At 58.8% G+C, this 18,583-nt stretch overlaps 1 protein-coding gene across 4 annotated transcripts in view; it reads left to right on the top strand.

Annotated features, from left to right (window-relative positions):
• The first annotated feature begins 937 nt into the window (after positions 1 to 937).
• Positions 938 to 18,583, top strand: part of DNMT3A (DNA methyltransferase 3 alpha) — a 103,098-nt gene continuing 85,452 nt past the window's right edge. For 2 of the 4 annotated variants that reach the window (XM_082745057.1, XM_082745053.1), the window contains exon 1: positions 1,605 to 1,727. The gene's annotated coding sequence lies outside the window, so the exon portion shown is untranslated. Of the gene's footprint in view, positions 1,128 to 1,604; positions 1,728 to 18,583 lie in introns of those variants that run through there. The other 2 variants (XM_082745054.1, XM_082745059.1) reach the window with 2 other exon arrangements.

The following is an 18,583-nucleotide window of genomic DNA, read 5'->3' as shown; positions in this document are numbered from 1 at the left end:
TGACCACTTGAGCGAGGGTGACACTGAAAAAGGCAAGGACAATTGTGTCGAGAGCGGCCTCTGACCTTGAGGCTAGGGAGTGGGGGAGACTGGAGGATCTGGGAGCATTAGTGAGCTTCTGGCAGGAAACCCTCTTGGATGAAAGTTGGGCACCGTGTCACAGTTAGGTAACTGTTCCTGTGCCCTCAAAGCTGGTGGGGGAAGAATGGAAAAGTAGGACTGGTGTCAGCTGTGAGGGCCTCAGTGCGGGTCTTTGGGAGCCCCCCCCCCCCCCGGCCCACAAGCGGGTTGGTGGGTGCCAGGGGAAGGGAACCCTCAGTGTCCTGGGTCAGAGAGCTCAGGGCACTGCCATGTAGCTCAAGGGGGTGGATTGGGGGTTTACAGTAGGAGAGGCTGGTGGAGGCACAGGCAGAAGTGGAGAGCTGGGCTGGGGGGGGGCGGTCAGGGGGTCCAGTACTAAGCCCTAGAGGTAGCAGTCAGGAAAGTGATGAGCAGAGGGTGGCTGTGCTGACAGGAGTAGACAAAGATGCCCCAAGTCAGAAACCTGGAGCCCGGAGAACTCTCTGGGAAATGAGAACAACCCCCGCGGGAGAGGGGTGAGTAAGCGCGAGGGTGGAGTGTAGGTGTGCACAGGATCTCCGAGCTGGAAGGGATCTTCAATGTCATTTAGTTCAACCTCCCACCCCATGAAGTCTTTCAGTCTTCCACTGTCCAATTGAGGGCACTCAACTCTACTTGGACACTTCAAGGTACGGGGAGCTCACCCCCTCTGAGGGGATTCATCCTGTAGAGGTGCCCGAGCCTCCAGGACCGCCTGGACGGACCTGGCGCCTCGACCTTGGCCCTGTTGAGTGGGCTGGCCTCCGCTCGGCCGCACCTGGCGGGGGTGGCCGGTCGGGTGGGGATTGCGGTGCGGATGGGCCGGCGCTGCTGTCCCCAGCCCCAGTGCTGAGGCAGGCAGAGTGCAGTGGGCTCTGGTGGAGGTCGGGAGAACTGCAGGGTGAAGGCCGCCGGGGGCTCCGCGGGCTGCTGGGGGGGAGGCACTTGACACCGGCCGGGGGAGAGGAGGGGCCGCTGTCCCTACGGCCAGTGCTGGATGCGGGGACCCAGAGAAGAGGCAGCGCCAGGTAGCGGGGCGCCCCGCGGGGGCGTGGGACTGGGGGGTGGGAGGGCTGCAGCAAGGCCCCCGGCGGAGTGGACCGGAACGCGACCGCGGCGGGGTGCCCAGGCCCAGCGCAGGGTCGTGGCCATGCGGGGTCCGGCCCTCCGTCTCGCAGCATGCGGAGACCCCCCGGCGGGGCCGTAGGGGCCGGGAAGTCGGGCCGAGGGCGCTAGGACCGGCCGCGCGCCCAGGCCGCTACCGCCGCGGCGCCCCGGGGCCCCCCAGTCGGCGCTGCCTCCCGGGCCGGCTCCGCAGCGCCGGGGCCGGGGCCAGCGCGGCCGCGGGGGGCGAGCAGCGGGCGGAGGCCTGGGCCCGCGGGCGGCCGGAGGGAGGGAAGGAGGAAGGCGGAGAGAAGGGGTGGGAGGGGGGGACCCGGCAGAGGAGGCGGAGAGAGGGAGCGCGACAGCGAGCGGAGGGAGGGAGCGAGCGAGGCAGGCAGGCGGGCCGGGAGGGAGGGAGGGCGCGCGGGCGGCGGCGGCGGCGGCGAGAGCAGAGGACGAGCCGGGACGCGGCGCCGCGGCACCAGGGCGCGCAGCCGGGCCGGCCCGACCCCACCGGCCACACGGTAATGAGCGCCGCTGCTGGCGGCCCGGGAGGCCGGCCCGGAGGCGGGCAGGGAGGAGGGGAGGCCGGGCGGGGGGCACGGCGGCGGGCAGTGCCCAGCTCGGGGCACGCTCCTGGACCCCTGCAACTCGGCGCCGGGCGCTCGCGGGGCCAGGGCTGCGGGCGGGGACGGCGGGCCGGGCTGGCCAGGGCGGCGCGGGGGATTTGAGGGTTTGTTTATGTCCCCGCGGGCTCGGCAGGCGCCCCCTCCCGTCCCGCCCGCTCCCGGCGCAGAGCCCCCTCCCCGCCCCCGCCCGGCTCCGGGCTCAAGTTCAAGTCTATACAATGCCGCGGGGGGCCCCCTCCACCGCCGGCCTCGGTCGCGGTGCCCGGCTCGGGCGCTGCCGCAGGGGCCCCGGCCTGGCCGCCCCCGCCTTCCCGGGCCCTGCCCCCGCCCCGGGGCCCCGCCTGGGGCCTGCGGCCGGGGCGCTGGAGGGCGCGGACCCCGACCCGGAATGATCGGCTCCCGCCGCGGCCCGAAGGGAGCGGGGGAGGGGGCGGGGGCCGGGCCCTGCGCAGGCTCCGCGGCGGCGGCAGAAAATGGCAGCCTGGCACGACCCGGCCCCCCGCCCCTCCCCCCGGCTCCCGGCCCTCCTCGGCCCGGCGGGGCGGGGGACCCGGGAGGCCCCCGGGGGCGGGCCGAGGGGTGATTCGGGGGCCGGGCCGGGGAGCGCTGCGCAGCGATCCTCCTCCGGCCACCTGTGGCTGGGGGTGCGGGGTGCCAGCGGATCTGGGAGGGGCGGCGGGGTGGGGAGAGTGCCACTTGGGGGGCACACCTCCCCGCGGAAGGCCGGGCGGCGCGAGGGGGGGGACGTCGTGCCTGGCTCCTCCCTGCCCCCGCCGCGGGCCGTGGGAGCCGGGGCGGCGGCGGCGGCGGCGGCGGCGGCGGCGGTGGCGGTGGCGGTGGCGGTGGCGCCGCAGTGTGGGGGCGGGGCGGGGGCGGGTGAAGATCCCGGGCCGGGGCCGCGGGGGCCGGAAAACGCGGGGATGGGAGCTGCGGGCCAGGGCCAGGGCCGGGAGCGGCGCGGGTGGGAGCGCCTGGGGTCGCCCCCTGCAGCAGCACCCCAGTCGTACACACTCACACGCACGCGGACACACTCACGCACACGCACCCCCGCTGGGCCGGTGCAGACGTGTCCTTGAAAGCTTCGCATCTGCACAGTGAAGGACGAGGCCTCGCAGAGGCTGCAGATCGGGGTCTTCGGCCCCGCGGCCCCGCGCCCCAGGAGACCCCGAGCTTCGGAGCCGCAGGCGGCCGCGGTCCGTGTCCCGCCCTCACCCCAGCTCCCCTCCCCCAGGCCGCCCTGCCCTCCCTCCCCCTCGGCGCGGACCGAGCTGGCGTGGGTCCAGGGCCCGCCCCCGGCCTCCCCCAGCCCCCCATCGCTGGGGCCCGCGGCCCTCCGGCTGCCAAACTGCATTTCGCTTTCCTGGAACCTCCCTTCTTGGGGCACCCACTCCCTTCCACCCCACTCTGTTATTTCCCACTTTTCTCTCCATCCCCAACGTCCTTCCACCTCTCTCTACCTCAAAGCCAGTTGAGTAGGTCTTGCCCTGGTTGGGGAGTGGGGGCTAGCCGACTCTCGGGGGCTTTCTTCCCCTGCTCCTGAGGGGAGCACCCCCGTGGCTGCACCTTGACCCAAGATGGCGTCCAGCACCCAGCTGGGCAGCTCCGACCTCAGGGCGGGGGAGGCAGGGCGGCGGGGAGATAGTGGGGGCGCTCCCAGAACCACTCCACGCGCCCCCTCTCAAACCAGCAGGGACAGGAGCCTGGGCGAGACGCGCCCTCTGCCCTGTGACCCAGCTTGCCCCTCGCTGCCATGCCCAGAGACTGCCATCAGCATCCCTGGGGGACGGTTCGGTCTTCATGTTTCACCCTGCGCTGCCAGCGGCTGAACCAGCCTCCAGCCTCCTGGGCCGGCCGGCTGCGAGGGGATCCTGGGATCAGGTGCTGCTCTGCTGTGCCTCCTCCCTTCCAGGCAGATGTGACAGCTGCAGCCAGGGAAGCTTTTCTTCTTAGGCGTTGCTGGAGTGTTAGGACTGGCCTGTGGGATCTGGGGAGCCCAGCTGTTAGGCGGAGGGACCCTCTTCAGGCTGTCCTCCGTGCTGGCAGGGGCTATCATCTTCTGGTGGATTCCTGAGCTGCCTGGCTTTGGGAGGCTGGGGTTGTCAGGAGTTCCTGCTGGGTTTCTGGGGCAAGGTGGCCCCCCTCTGCCTCCAGGTCCCACAGAGGAGAGCCTGGTTGGGCTGTTTGACAGGCAACTCCGCGGAAGAGTGAGTCTGCACCTGTGTACGTACCTGTGCTGCACCAACTCAGGCTTCGGGGCTGGCATCTACCTGCCCGCTGCCCTTCCCGGCCCCACTTCTTTGGGCCCTGGCTCCCTCTCTGCCCTCCAGCTGCTTGGAACTTGTCTATAGCTACTCCTCAAATGCATAACCCCAAGCCCAGGCTGACCCGGCTCTCCTTGTCCACCCCCCCCCCCCACTCCACCCCCTGTTGCAGGGGGAGGCTGCCATGGGAGGTTGTCCTTAGAAAGGTGAATTTCTTGTTGAATTGAGGACTGCCTGTGCACCGTGCAAGGGCTGCCCTCCAGCCCTGGAGAGGACGACCCGGACTGTCATCTGTCAGGGTGTCTGCGGACAGGATTCCTCTGTGGGGTGGGGGTTGGACTGGAGCTTGGAGGTCCATTCCAACTTTGAAATTCTATGGCTCTGATTCTAGTGGTGGAATTTCAGACCCAGGAATGGGGGCGGGGTGGTCTGTTTTCACCACACAGCCGTAATCCGGAAAGGCTTCCAAGGAGAGGAGGTCTGGGAGTGCAAGGCCTCCTGGGGGATGGGCCTTGGAAAGGAAAAGGTGGCATGAGGGGTGGGGACACTGCAGGGAAGAGGTTTGTCACAGGTGACCGCACAGAGTAAAAATTCAGCTTCCCCGGTAAACCTTCATAGGCTTTGTGTCCTTCTGTAGGCTTCCATGTAAATCCATGTGTGTCCATAATTTCTGAGGTTCCCCCCCCCCCCCCCCCCCGAGTCCAATTCACAATATGCTCTCGAGTCCCTTGTGGCTATTTTCCTATCACAGTCACAAATCACTGCCAATGGTCCTCTGGAAATGGCTGCAAGAAATGCAGGACAAACTAAAAAATACTTGCCCAGGGTGACTTGGCCCCTGGGGAACTTAACTGTCCCCTGCTCCTGCTCTCTCCCATAAGCCTGTGGTCTCCTCAGGACAAGGACTTGGCTGCTTCTGGGTCACCCATCCGACATTTAGTGGGACCTCCTTGAATGCCGAACGGCGGGGCAGCTTGCTACACTTCTGTGGTTTTTGGTCCCTGCCCTCTCCCTGGCGGTGGCCAGGCAAGGCTCCTTTTGTTGGGAAGCATATAGGGAACTCAGAGGAGTCTTAGCTGCTCCCTAATGGGTAAGTTAAGAATAGACCATCGCTGGGCCTGAAATGTTACCATTAGTATCGGAGCCTTAGAATTTAGGCTTAAAAGAGAACTGTGAGCGCTGAGGACACGTGGAGCTGAGTTGGGGGCTATTTGGGTGTGGGGCCAGGTGGGGGTTGGGAGTACTATCCAGACCCTGAGGCCAGAAGAGCCCATCCTGCCTTTCCCCAGTCCTTCCTGCTGCTTGTGCAGGACCTGGAGTCCCTGACCGCGTGTGGGGTGTGGGGTGTGAGGTGCGGGGTGTGAGGTGCGGCCTTGGGGATTGTTTCCACTTCCACTCGTTGTGTAACAGGGGGTAGAGGCAGTCAGGAGCCCTCACCCGCCCTTTGAGGCTGGGCATCTCCGTGGGCCTGCGTTTTCCTGCCTTTGAAGGCTTTCATGGTAAATTAAGGTGCCAGATTCCTTCCCCCCCAAATTTTGAGGGCTTGTTTTCAGTCAGGTCTCTCTTTGACTATTTTTCCCTTAAAAAAAAAAAAACAAAAAAACCCAAAACCAAATCTGAGTCTCAGACCCATGAAGTGTCGGAAATGTGTGTGTGTGCGTGCATGTGTGTGTGTGTGTGTGTGTTTTCAAGGCTGCCTCCACTTGGCTGAGTGTTGTGGGCAAGACAGGGTGTGGTGTACGTGTGTGTGGAGACTTCTCTGTACACGGTGTGCGGCGCCGTGGGGAGAGAGGTGACTTGCTTAGACATGAGCCCGTTTCGAGGCAGTCGAAGTGAGGGCCCTGGAGTCAGCCACTTCCCTGCCGCGAGATCAGGGACAGCTAACTTCATTGCTCTGTGCCTCAGTTTCCTCACCTGTACCGTGGAAATAAGACGCCGCTGTGCTTAAGGTTGTCGTGAGGATTCGCGGGGACAGTGTGCATTGGTCCCACAGCGGAGTGTCCGTGCTCAGTGTCTGGGCAGCGTGGGTGGACCGGTGCTGCGGGAAGTGCGTTCAGAAGTCTGGTCCGTCTTCCTGCCTCTTCTGCACCATCTTGGACAGCAGAGGAAAGTGCTGATCCTGCCTGACAGAGCTCCAGAGGGGGAGGGCTCCTCAGTGCCACCTGGCAGTTGGTTCTGGGAGTGTAACGGGTGGCCCTGCGGTGACACTGCGAACAGGTTGTCTGTGTACTCACCTTAAATCCCTCACTTCACAGTTCCAGCTCTTTCTTTGGTCCCATGTGTGCTTTCCGAGCATTTCCTGTGGGCAAGGCCCTGTGCTGGGATTTGAGGGGACACGGAGTGAGTTTAGGATGAACCCCGCTGATGAATGACCCTAGACCGAAGTCACAGGAGAGGGAGAAATGAAGTGCTCAAAGGACAGTGCGGTCATAAGGAACTGAGGGGATCAGGGAAGGCTTCTTGGAAGAGGTGGTACCGAAGGTGGGCCTTAAAGCAGTGAAGTGGGGCTTTCAGGCTGAGGGGAGGAGACCAGGCTGTGGGGGATGGGGTGGCTGGAATGTGGAGGAGATGCTAGGTGGTGGAGGGGGGCGCTGGGGGTGCTGGGGGCCAGGCTGAGGCCCCACATCGATTTGGGGAGACTGGTCCCTGTGCTCCGTAGCTCCTGCTTGTCCTGTGGACAATTGTATTGAACCCTGCTTGTGGCTTCTCGGGGTGGAGAGAAGCCAGGGGGATGAAAGTGAGGGCAGGGGAGGGCGCCCTCCCCCCCAGCTCATCTGGTGTAGGTGCTTCATGGTCCCTTTATATTCTATAGACTCTCCAGTGCTTAAGAGCTCAGCGTGGAGGGAAATAGAGCATATTTAAATCATACAACCCTGGGGCGCGGTGGGGGGGTGTGTGGGGTGGAGGGGGCTGTGGCAGGGGCTGTGGCGGTTAAGGGGAATACCAGCCAGTGACAGCAACTGTGGCCGAATGGGGAGGAGAAGGGTCGTCGGCTTGGCCTCCCATTGCTTCCCCTCACCCAGGCTGAGGTGCCCCGACGTCCAGAACATTCTTCCAAGGGGCTGCGAGCAGGAGGGAAATGGAGGCTGCCGGAGCTGGCTCTGCCCTTCCCTCCGGTCTCCCTCTGCCACACGCAGCTGAACTGAGCCCCTGGTTTGGAGAGGATGTGCCCCAGGCAGGGCTGCAGGTGCCTGGCAGCCCCCAGCAAGGACAGCTCTAGTCAGGGCCCTCCAGGCCACATCTCCCTTGCTGATCACATCCAGGCCGGGCCTGTCTGGAGGACAGCGGCGGGGGAGGAGGTGCAGACGTCTGGGGCTTTCCTAACTGAATCCCGGCAGGGAGTGGAATTTTTTTTTTTAGCCATAGCTCAGCGTGGTCCGCTCCTGTCCTGCTGAGGTTCCCTCTGACCCCTAAGACTTCCCAGCCTTATTTACTTCTATACCCAGGTTCCTATTTTCTCTTTCCTGCGGTCATGGCCCTGCTCACTGTCATCCCTATTGATCTCCGTTTCTGTTTCAAATGTCAAGGTCATTTTTATTCTGAGCCGGTTGTTAGCCGCCCTGTCTGGGTACACCGAGGGGACAGAGGACCATCTCTCCCAGCTGGTAAGAGGAGGGTCAGAACTTGGGTGTTCTGACTCCTGCTCTAATTAGATGGATCTGGGGGCTGGTGCGGATGTTCTGGACCGAACAGATTACCTAGATCCCTGTGTTCCAGTGGTCCTTACTCGAACAGGTTAAAAGATGCGGAGAAGAGACGTTACGGGACGGTGAGGTCAGATCTGTGGTTTACGGAGCCCTGGATTGGACCGGGCCATGTCATGGTGAATGTCAGGGAAAGCTTGGACTGCGAGGCTGGGAGGCTGGTGCTCTGGAAGTGTCCCCCCCCCCCGCCCCCAGAGGTTCCCCAGAGGACCCTGAGAGAGGCAGGTGAGGGCCTCGGCCCGGTAGGTGGGATCCTCGAACACTCCAGCAAACAGAACCTGTTGGGAAGGGGCTTCTTGAGGGAATGGTCCTGTGTGATTAATTTTAGAGATTCTGAAAGGATAAATACATTTGTGGATAGAGGGAAATCTATTGAGATTTCCCCAAGCCTGTGAAGTGTGGTAGTAAGCGTGTCTATTCTGATGTGTTAAATGTCCATGGTGTGGTGTTGGGTAGCCCACAAAAGCAGTGTGCAGAGCATAATCTTGTTTTTGTAAAGTCCTTTAAAATAAATACAAATATACACGGACAGAAAAAGTCGCTCTGGGAGGATACACAGCCGACCTGTCAAGAAAGCCTTGGCCTTTTTACTTGATATACTTTATACATTTTTGTAATCTTTGAAAACATGTCAATGCACATGTGTTCCTTTCTTAATGACAACAACAAAAATAAATAAAACCACACTTTTTAAAGCTTCTGGATAAGAATGGGAAAAAGATTTGAGTCATGCTAGGACTGGAAGTTCGACTCTTTTTTATAATGGATAAGAAAGGAGCTTGGAGACTGACAGTAAAGGGTAGGGCCACTAGGTCCCTGTCCTTCCCGGGAGGCCTGTGGGGAGGAATAGTATGGATGCTCTGAGCAAAGGCTGGGGCTAAGGAGGCGAGTGGAAAATAGGCAGCTGGCTGAGTACCCGTCCATGCCAGAGCCAGTACGCCAAGTTAGCTTTGTCGAACGGCAACTTGAACTCTCAGTTCACCCAGGATGGGAAACAGATCATTGAGGGTCTTCACAGAAGGCTTCGATCTGCCTGTTCTTGTGGTCCAAATGGTTCCCTGGGAGGTATAACCAGGGCCGGGTCCCAGGGTGGAGCTCAGGTGACCCAGCCCCCACACAGAAGGAACAGCGTGGGGAGCCGCACGCAGGGAGGACAGAGTGGGACTTCAGGAGGCCCCCAGAAGGGATGGAAAGGGTTCTGGGGAGCTCCTCTGGCATGTGGGCTCAAGCTGCGCCCAGCTCTGTGATTGGGAGGCCCACGAGTGGGTGGCAGTGACCCAGGGGACAGGGTGGAGAGGTGAGAAAAGGCAGCTACAAATCCCTCTGCCTGTTGCTTGGCAACAGCCTCCACCTTCCCCATGAACAGCCCCTCCCCCAGCGCCAACCCCCACCCATGGGTGCCCTCTTGGGAGTCTGTTTTCCCCTCTGAGGCTGCCCCTTTAACATGACACGAGAAAGAGTATGTGTCCTTGTCTGTCTCTGCCCCACCCTGGATTAAGGCAGGAGCATAAATATGGTACCGTGCAAGCAAGCACAGAGCAGGTCCCTCCGCACCGCAGCGGCCCCCCCCCCGCCCTGCCCCCTCCCCCGGGGCCCCTATAGCCCCCAGCCAGCAGGGGACAGAGGTGCCAGCAGGGGACAGAGGTGCTGGGCCAAGAGGAGATTGGCAGGCAGGGCAGCTGGCAGACCTTGATGCACTTCTCAGCACTCCTGGCCCACAGTTAGCGTGGGCCCGACGTGTCCCTGTGTCCTCATGCCGCAGGCCCAGCATCCGGGTGTAGGGAGGGCCTCGGCCTCTCCCCGGGTTGCCCGATTCAAACCCAACATTGTTTGAAGCACCTGCTGCTGACCCCAGCACACAGTAGGTGGCCAGGAGGTAGGGGTTCCTTTTCTTTAAGTGGCGTCACCAGAGAGCTGCATAAGGGCTTCTGTGGGGACCGGGCAAGACGACCCCCCGCGAAGGCCCCGTTGCTCCGTCAGCCCCTACAAATATTGTCTGTCATCCTCTCTGTGGGGGCCTCAGGGCCTCGGGAAAGTCAGGATTCAGATGGTTGGTCTGTGAGCCCTCAGGCCCAGATCACCTGATAGCCAGGCCTTTCCTCTGGGCGCACAGACTTCAGTCTTGTTAGAGTCCATGCCCACTGGGGACCGCGCTGGTCCCCTAAGTCCTAGGCCTCCTCTTTCTCGTAGGCCTCTGGTCTCTTTGGGCCCAGAGCAGACGGTGACGTCTCTGCTGGTTCTGGGCCTACTGGCAGGGCCGGCTCTGCTCCTAGCCTGGAGGCCCGGGAGGGTCTAGACCACAGGGACCCAGCAGCTGGCACAGAGCGATGGGTCCTAATGGCTTTATGACCAGCAACAATGTGGTGCCTATTGCCATCGTCTCTCAGCCTGGCTCCCCACCCATCTGGTGGTGGCCTGAGGGCCCGCCTGGTACCAGAGGCTCAGCCGGGAAACCCAGTGGGGCCGGGCAGTTGCTGCTTTGGTTTTTTTCCTGTCAACACCCTCAACACAGCCCAGACTCCAGGAGAGCTGGGTTCAGCGGAGCGAGCGGCCAGGGCCCCACCTTGGCAGGCTTGGCATCTCTCGGGTTTCTGTTCAGAGGTCCCCTGCTTCAAAGCCTCAAATAATGTTCATCTGTTCATTTCTCCCAGCCCTACTGTGTGCCAGGCGCTGGCCACAAAGACAAAAGAGACGGAGCCAGTCTTCAGGCCCACAGTGCGATGCAGCTGACCAGGGCGAGTACTAGAATACAGGCTGCTGGAGAGAGCTCGAGGCACCGCGGGCGCTCAAAGAAGGGAAGTCACATTCAGAGAAGAAAGAAAAATCAGGAAGAGCTTTTTTTTTTTTTTTTTTTTAAATTGAAATTTAGTTGGCCTATTCTATGAAATGAGCTTCAGGTGTACAACACAGTGATTCGACAGTGACCTAATGACAGAGGCCGTGCTCGAGCAGGGGGTCAAAGGGCATTTTCTGACCTGATGGGATGTCGGGGCTGGAGCTGGACCCTGGAAGGGTGGGATGTCGCCTATGGAGATGTTGGGGTTGGAGTAACTGGCCGGCAGTATTTCCATCTGAGAGAGCACCTAGGGGCCTCTGGGCAGAGACTGGACAAAAGGATGGGGGGAGGGAGCCTAGGCAGAGGGGGAGCAGCAGCGGGGCGTGGAGGCGGGGTCCATCGTGAGGCATTTCGGGAGCAGAGCTGGCAGGAGCGGCTGGGCGATGTCCCTGGCCAGCTGTGCGGGTGGAGGTGGCAGACGCTGAGAGGCACAGGTGGGGGTAGTCTGGGAGGGCCCTGGGGGTGCTTCACGTGGGGGAAGGGACTGCAGTTGGGGGGCCCAGTGTGAGCCCCAGTGCAGCATGACGGATTAAAAGGGCCGGCACATTTTCTTCCGTAAATGTAGCCACCCCTGCAGACTTTTGAGGAGGGAAGTAGCGGGGTGGGTGGAGAAATTCCTGATGTTTGGGGCTCTGAACAGGGCCTCGCACTTCTCAGGAGCCCCTCAGAAGATGAGCCTCGGGGCGTCTGGGTAGCTCTGCGGTTAAGGTTAGGTGTCTGCCTGCCTGAGGCTTAGGTCCTGGTCCTAGGGTCTTGGGATTCAGCCCCAGCTGGCCTCGGGGCTCCCTGCTCAGCGGGGAGTCTGCATCGGCCTCTGTGCCTCCCCCTGCTCTTGGTCTCTCAAGCAAATAAATAAAAAATCTTAAAAAAAAAAAAGGAAGATGAGCCTCAAGGTCTAGTCTCTGTCGCTGGGCTCCCTGGCTGCAGGACCCGGGGTGAGCCCTGTCGCCCTGAAAACAGTATGTCAATTGCAAAGCTGGCGTCCACCCTCCCTTCAGAGGTAGGCCTGCCAGGATACTTGGGGATAGGCTGGGGACAGCAGTTTTGGGAAGCAAATAAAAGAAACAAACAAAAACTTTCTCTAAAATAGAGGTGGGCCTTCTGTATGTCACGGAAAGGGCCATTTCTGAAGAACTTCTAGAAAAGTGATAAGAGCTGGGTTAGCACCACTGAGGGAAGAGGCAGAGTGTGGCAGCGTGCCAGAGCCACCAGGCCCAGTCCTGGACAGACAGGGGTCTCACCTTGGCCCTGCCACCTCCTGGCCGCACCCTTGGGTGGATCACGCACGCCTCCCTCCTTCGCCTCGGTTTTACCATCTGCAAAGTGGAGGCAACCTAGCAGGCTTGGGTTTGCTTGTTTGAAACACTGCTTCTTGCACTAAACCTGGGTATTTGATGGCACTCGTCACACTTTCTATGTCACCCATCTTTTAGAAGAATCCTTATGCGGTGGACCTCACAGGTGTTTGGGAATTAACAGCGGCGCACGGTCCCTTCTGGTGCTGAGGAGGCACACACGTGCGTGCCCCTTCTTTCTCTGTCTCGTCTTTTGAGCTGCTTCTTGCTCTTTGCCTCTGGGAGGACTGTCCCACCTGTCTCCTCAGTCAGTTGGGAGGACTTCCCTGTCCTGGGGGACACGCTCCATGGACTCTCAAGCCTGGGTCCGCCCGGGGTATTTGAGAAGCATCTAGTGGGCGACATGGAAATCAGGGGAGTCGGTTCCTTTTCTCTGTGATAAAGAGGGGACAGAACTGTCCACAGCTCTGTGGAGAGCAGAGGGTGGGGAGGGAGAGGCTCCACACTGTGCCGGGCCGGGGAGGAGCAGGACTGGGACCTAGCCCAGGAGCTGCCTGGGAGTGCTGGGGAGAAGGGGGGCTGAGCTCTGGTGGGGTCTGAGAGATGAGCTTGGGGTGACCCTGTCTGGACAGTGAGGCCAGCTTCCTCGTTAGCGGGCACACATGGTGACCATTGGCTATCTCCTGCCCCTGCCCCCACCCCCGCCGACATGCAGCCCTGCCCAGGGGGAGACCTTTGGAGCATCGCTGCCTTCTGGAAGAGGCTCTGCTGGGAAGATGGCTTCCTGGCCCGGGCTCCGGGGGCTGTGATATCGGCAGGAAGGCCTGGGCCAGAGTCAGGCTGTCTCTCGCTGGGCAAGGGGCTGGGGCGGGGACCGCTGTCACCTGAGGGTGGAACCCGGTGCTTCTTGTACAGACCTGTGTGTGTCTCCCGTCAGAAGGGCAGCCCTCTGGAAGCCGGGCCTATATGGACTGAGGGTGTGGTGGTGTAATCAAATGAAACGTACAGCATAATTAATCTGGCATGCCCTTAACGGTATGCATAATTGTGCTGCATGGTAATTAGGTGTAAATGGTAAGCAGTTCACATAAATGTTTTTGTAATTGGTATTAATTTTGCAGAGGCAAACTAAGTTTATGCGGTTTTTTCCTCTTCTTGCTCTGTTAGTTTTCTAGCACAGGCAATTCCTCGCTCTTGGAGGAATTCTATTGCAAATGTTTGTTTATCAGGCAATGTTTTGTGTTTTCTCTCGGAACAATGTTATGAATGGTTATGAGGTTCCCAAGCTGGTTTCCAAATGCCTCTTTGGCCCAGAGCGTAGGTGAAGTGGATGACACGTGGGCAGGGGGTGCCTGGAGTGGGAGAGTGTGTGCGTGTGTGTGCGCGCGTGCCTACATGTCTGTCTACATGTGTGTCTCCACATGTCTGTGTGTGTCTGTATCTGGCTGTGTGTATGCACGCACGTGTATCTGTATGTGCATGTGCCTCTGTGTGTATCTGTGTGTACATGTGTGTGTGGCCACTGTGACAGATTCCGGGCTCTGGTGAAGAGGTAACCCGTTCTTGTGGCTGGGTACCTCGGATTGGGGAACTAGTGGCAGACTCGGGCTCGAGCCCCGAGAGGGGACTCCAGTCAGGCCACAGTGAGCAAGAGCCACTCGTGGGTGTGGTCTTAAGCCAGAGTCTAGGTTTCCTAAGGACACGTCACTGGCCTTTTGCCCTGATTAATCATATAATACTTTTTTTAAAGACTTAACATTTCTTTAGTGCCCACTGTGTGCCAGGCACTGTGCTCAATGGCTCACTCGGATTCTCTCATACCTTAAAATGGGTTAATAAAGTAGGGGCTCCTAGTTACTCCATTGTGCAGATTGGGAAACCAAAGCCCACGTCTCTGAGGGGCAGAGCTTGGGGTTCAAGGTGGAGTCTGGCTGAGTCTAGGGCCAGAGTGGGGGAACGAATGGCACCGGGGCTGCTGGGCCAGCGGCTAGTGATTTTGAGAGGTGCTGCCCAGAATCTGGGGCTCTTCTTCCTCCTCTCGACCCCCTCCACAAGAGGTTTGGTTTCAGGTGGAGCAGCAGGGAGGAGAAAACAGATCAGTGACCAGTGGGTGGTTCATGTAGTGGTGGGTCAAGAGGGACTGTGCTCCAACAGGACCTGAGGACCCTTTGGGGGGACATCTTCGTTTTGGCCTGGGAGGGGGTCAGGTGGCTGATCACTTGGGGTCACTTGATCTGGGAGGAGTGGAAGAAGCATGAGCATAGGTGGGGAGAGAGAGCTGTCCTGGCTTGGGAAAGGTGGTGCAGGAGCCCAGAGCCCCCGAAGAAGGCCTTTCCATTGGCACAGTGCCTCGGGGGACTCTGCTAAGCAACCCTAGAATAGGGCTTGTGGGGGGTCACTCTGGGCATGCAGCACTGGGAGTGACCTCACACAGTCCTCTCTGCCTCAAGGGGCACCTGGAGCGGGAGACAGCTGCTGGCCGTTTGGGGGGCCTGCAAGGTGCAAGATGTGAACTCTGACCCCATCTGTTTGGGAAAGCGGACACGTGCATATACACACGGGAAGCAAAATGACCACAAACAGAAACTGATTCAAGACCCCTGGATGGGTGGTCGAGGAGAAGTAATGGGAGTGGGGGTGCTGAGGGATGTGGGGAGAAGGGGCCCCGTCAGAAGAGAGAATGGTGTGAGTGTAGTCACAAGTGTGGGGACGGAAGATAGAAGCTGGGGGAGGGACAGTGGCCGGTCCTGGAACGAGGGGATCAGCTAGGAAGGGGGGTTCATGCTGCAGTGAGATTGTTGTAGGACTGGGCCAGAGTTTAAATTTTACTGTGCGTGAAAATCCCTGGCATCGTGGTTTTTTAAAAAAAAATTTCTTTTTTAGGATTTTATTTATTTATCTGTCAGAGAGATAGAGAGCACAAGCAGGGGGGAGTGGCAGGCAGAGGGAGAAGCAGGGAGCCATATACGGGACTCGATCCCAGGACCCTGGGAGCATGACCCGAGCCCAAGGCAAGTGCTTAACCAACTGAGCCACCCAGGTGCCCCTCATGGATTTTTAAAAAAATACCAGCTTTATTGAGCTGTAATTCATATACCATACAATTCACCCATTTAAAAGGTACAATCTGATGGTTTTCAGTACCTGCACGCAGTTGTGCCACCGTCCCCACAATCAATTCTAGAACATTTTCATCGGGTATCCTAGGCTTTGACTGAGAAAGCCATGTGTGGAGAATCTACTGAGCGGCTGGGGTGGGGGGTAGAGGTACGAGAGGCTGGGAGCCTTGTTGTAGAATAACCACCAAGGGCAAGGCCCATGGTGCAGAGGCCCCATGTCCCTCCCCCGGGGGGAGACGGCGGATGGAGGCCTGAGGACCAGGTGCTGCGTGGAGTGTGGGGACCGCGGCGGGGGACGGGGAATCTCAGTTCTCTTCGGTGGTGGGGGCTCGGCAGCGGAGGGGACGGTGGTGGCACTTCCACAGCGGGAGAGAAGCCAGAGGAAACAGGAGGCATCTGGTTCTCGCAGCGTTGGATTTCAGGTGACTGCGGGTCAGCCAGGTGGAGAGGTTCACGAAGTAGACTTGGAAGCCTGAGTTTCTCAGCAGAGGGGAAGTTAGAGGGCAGCGGAAGGTCCAGCGGGACCCCTGAGGGTGTCCACTGCGCACTTGCCGAGACAGAGCAGAGAGGCCCGGGGGTGGGAGAGTCAAGGGCACGGAGCCAGGGGGAGGCGTGGGTGGGAGAGAGAGCCAGAGAATCCCCCGCTCTGTGAACCTCCAGAAGCAGGGGTGTCTCGGGGCTCAGCAGTAGCACTCGAGAGATGATGGACGTACTGGAAGCAGGGCAGTGGTTGGCTGGCACGGAGGTGGAATTGAACTCCAGGACCGAGAGGATGGAAAATTGGCCCCTTGAGGCTGTGGGTGACCGTATCAGTCCGGGCCCATTCAGAAGACAGAAACCACATAGTGATTTGAACAGGAAAAGTTCACTATCAAGACTTATTAACTACAACAGGGGATGAGAGTAACGAGAGATCGGGCTAGTAAGCAGTAACACAAACAGCAGAGAATCTAGAAGCAGCACTTTGAGACCAGCCCCTAAAGGGAAGAGGCCCCGCCCAGGGCTGAGACCCTTGCTGGAAACCTGACCCCTAGAACTCACTGGAAGCTCATCCTTTGCGTCCCAAGGAAGGCTGTGTATGAGGAAATATCTTGCTGGAGGCACAGTCGCCACTAAACCCCCCTTCAAGGGGATTGTTGGGTGATGCTGCTGGCTGCAGGCTCCCCACAGGAGCCTGGTGCTGGATGGGGCAGGACTGGGCATGGGGGGGACGTAGGGGAGCCACAGGGACAGCAGGATCTGGCTGCTGGAGGAGTTGTGTATGGTGCTGGAGCCCTCCGGGAGAGCCCACTGGGTCTAGGAAAGGAGACTCCCTTTTCTTCAGTGTCCCTCCATCCCCCTCTGCTGGCAGAGCGCGACGCCAGACCTGCTGGCCCAGGAGAAATATTTCAAGGGCCTAGCTCCATTTTCACTGAGCAGGAAATGAAGGATGAATAAATCGATTAGGGGCACCGTCTACTCCTTGGGCTGTACAGTTCCATTTGCACCTTTCACGCACATTTGGGCCCCCTTGCAACTACCAAATAAGCTGTATTTCTACCTAGCAAGATGCAGCCGTTTTTCTCACTGAGGTTCTCACCCTTTTCCCCAGATGAAGAGTCCTAGCAATCATTGTATCAACGGCTGTCTACATGAATAACTTCTCGAATTCAATCACAGTCCCACTGACTATTCTCCTCTTACCTAAGGACTAAATTATAGGGGCGTCTGGTTGGCTCAGTCGGTGGAGTGTGCAACTTTTTTTTTTTTTTTTTAAGATTTATTTATTTATTTGAAAGAGAGAGAGAATGAGCACGGGCAGGAGGGGCAGAAGGAGAGGGAGAAAGAGAGAAAATCCCACAGAGCCCAGAGCACAGATCCCAATGCGGGGCCTGACCCCTAACCCTGAGATCACAACCTGATCCCAAACCAAGAGTGGGACACTTAACCGTGTGTACAACCGAGGCTCCTCTGCACATGCGACTCTTGATCTCAGGGTTGTGAGTTTGAGCCCTTAAAAAAAAAAAAAGACTAAATTATAAAGTTAATTTCCAACAACTGGTGTATGAAATAATGGGAAGAAGGAGGAAAAACAAGAAAACAGTTACCATGTGCAAATAAACATGTGTATGTATCAAGTAAGTAGAAAATAGTCAGAGCGACTACAGTTCTCATTTCTGTATTTGTTCACAAGGCCACATCTGCGGTCCGGCTCCTTTCTCCCACTGCCCACCCTACATTTCCTCTCCTCAGCAGGCCAGGCTTCTCTGACCTGGTGGAGTGACCTAAACTTAGATGCTCGGAGGATCTGAATCCCCGGTTGGCCTGTCGTCTTTGTTGTTGTCACTGTTCCTGAAGTTTTCCCTTAACCTTAACTTTGGGGCATGGAAGTTCTAAGAGATAATTGAGAGAATCCTCTGGATTTCAGACTTGGTCTTCCTTGCCTCTGTTGTGAACCAGCAACCCACTTTCTCTTTGGTAACCAGGATCAATCACCCAAACCAGTGGGGTAACTCCTTTTTTTTTTTTTTTTTTTTTTTTCCGTCTGTTGGTTCAGTGGAATAGGGATCCAAAAAAGCCAGGCTGTTGACTTAGCATCCAGTGGAGCCATGGTGGTGGGGGTCATGATGGTCAGCATTCCTAGAGGGTTTCAGAGATATGGGGTGGGGGGGGGCTACATGTGGGGGTCAACGGGGAAGTAAGTGAAAAGTCTTGGGAGCTGCCCGGTGTGGACCATGGGCCACCTCCTGGGGAGGGGGGGGACAGAATCTGAGCCACTCTCACGGCTGCCCCAAACAGCAGCCCTGCCAGGGTTCACGTGGCTGATTCTCACACGGACTCTCAGCCTGGGCCCCCGGGGTCCCCGGCTCCAGGGGCACGGAACGCCCCTCTGGCTGTCCCAGCATGTGTGGCTCCCGACAGGGCCTCTCCTGACTTGCCATGCTCAGAACTGTATGCTCCTTTCTAGAAGTCTGTACTGGCTCTTTTTAATGCCCAAGGACAACTTCAGATCCTTACCAGCATCTATTTTGGGTATAAATCTTTTTTTTTTTTTTTCCTCCTTGCTTTTGGGGCTGTGTCATGGTAACCATTAGATGAGCAGAAGAGTCCGATTCAACTCCTCTCTGCTCGTGTGGCCACTACGGTGGCAGCAGCTTGGGGTGATCATGAGAGCTCACGCTGGGGGTACCCTGGCCTCGAGGATGGTGTGACAACCACAAGTCATTGTGCTCTGACTCCAGAGCCAGACAGATGGGCTTTGAAGTGGCAACAGGATGGCAGGACTGCTGGCCTGTTGCCAATGGCTTTTGGTATTCTATGTGCAGCTGGTGGTTTGGACGGGAGAGATGTTTCTGGAAGACAGAGTAATGGTATGATGATGTGCATCTCACTCGTGTTGAGAGAGAATGAGCAGTCCAAAGGAGAGATACTCATCCCCCCCCCAGCCCCCCCCACACATCCAGCCCAGTCTTGTGACCAAGAGAGGCTGTCATAGTGGGGAACAGACTTGGCAGATAGACATCTCTGTCTAGGAAGCCTTGATCCCTCCCCTGAGC

The sequence above is a fragment of the Mustela nivalis genome (genome assembly GCF_964662115.1).
Source record: "Mustela nivalis genome assembly, chromosome: 8".
Lineage (NCBI taxonomy): Eukaryota > Metazoa > Chordata > Mammalia > Carnivora > Mustelidae > Mustela > Mustela nivalis.
Note: the sequence above shows the minus strand (reverse complement) of the source record. Positions and strands in the feature narration are given on the sequence as shown.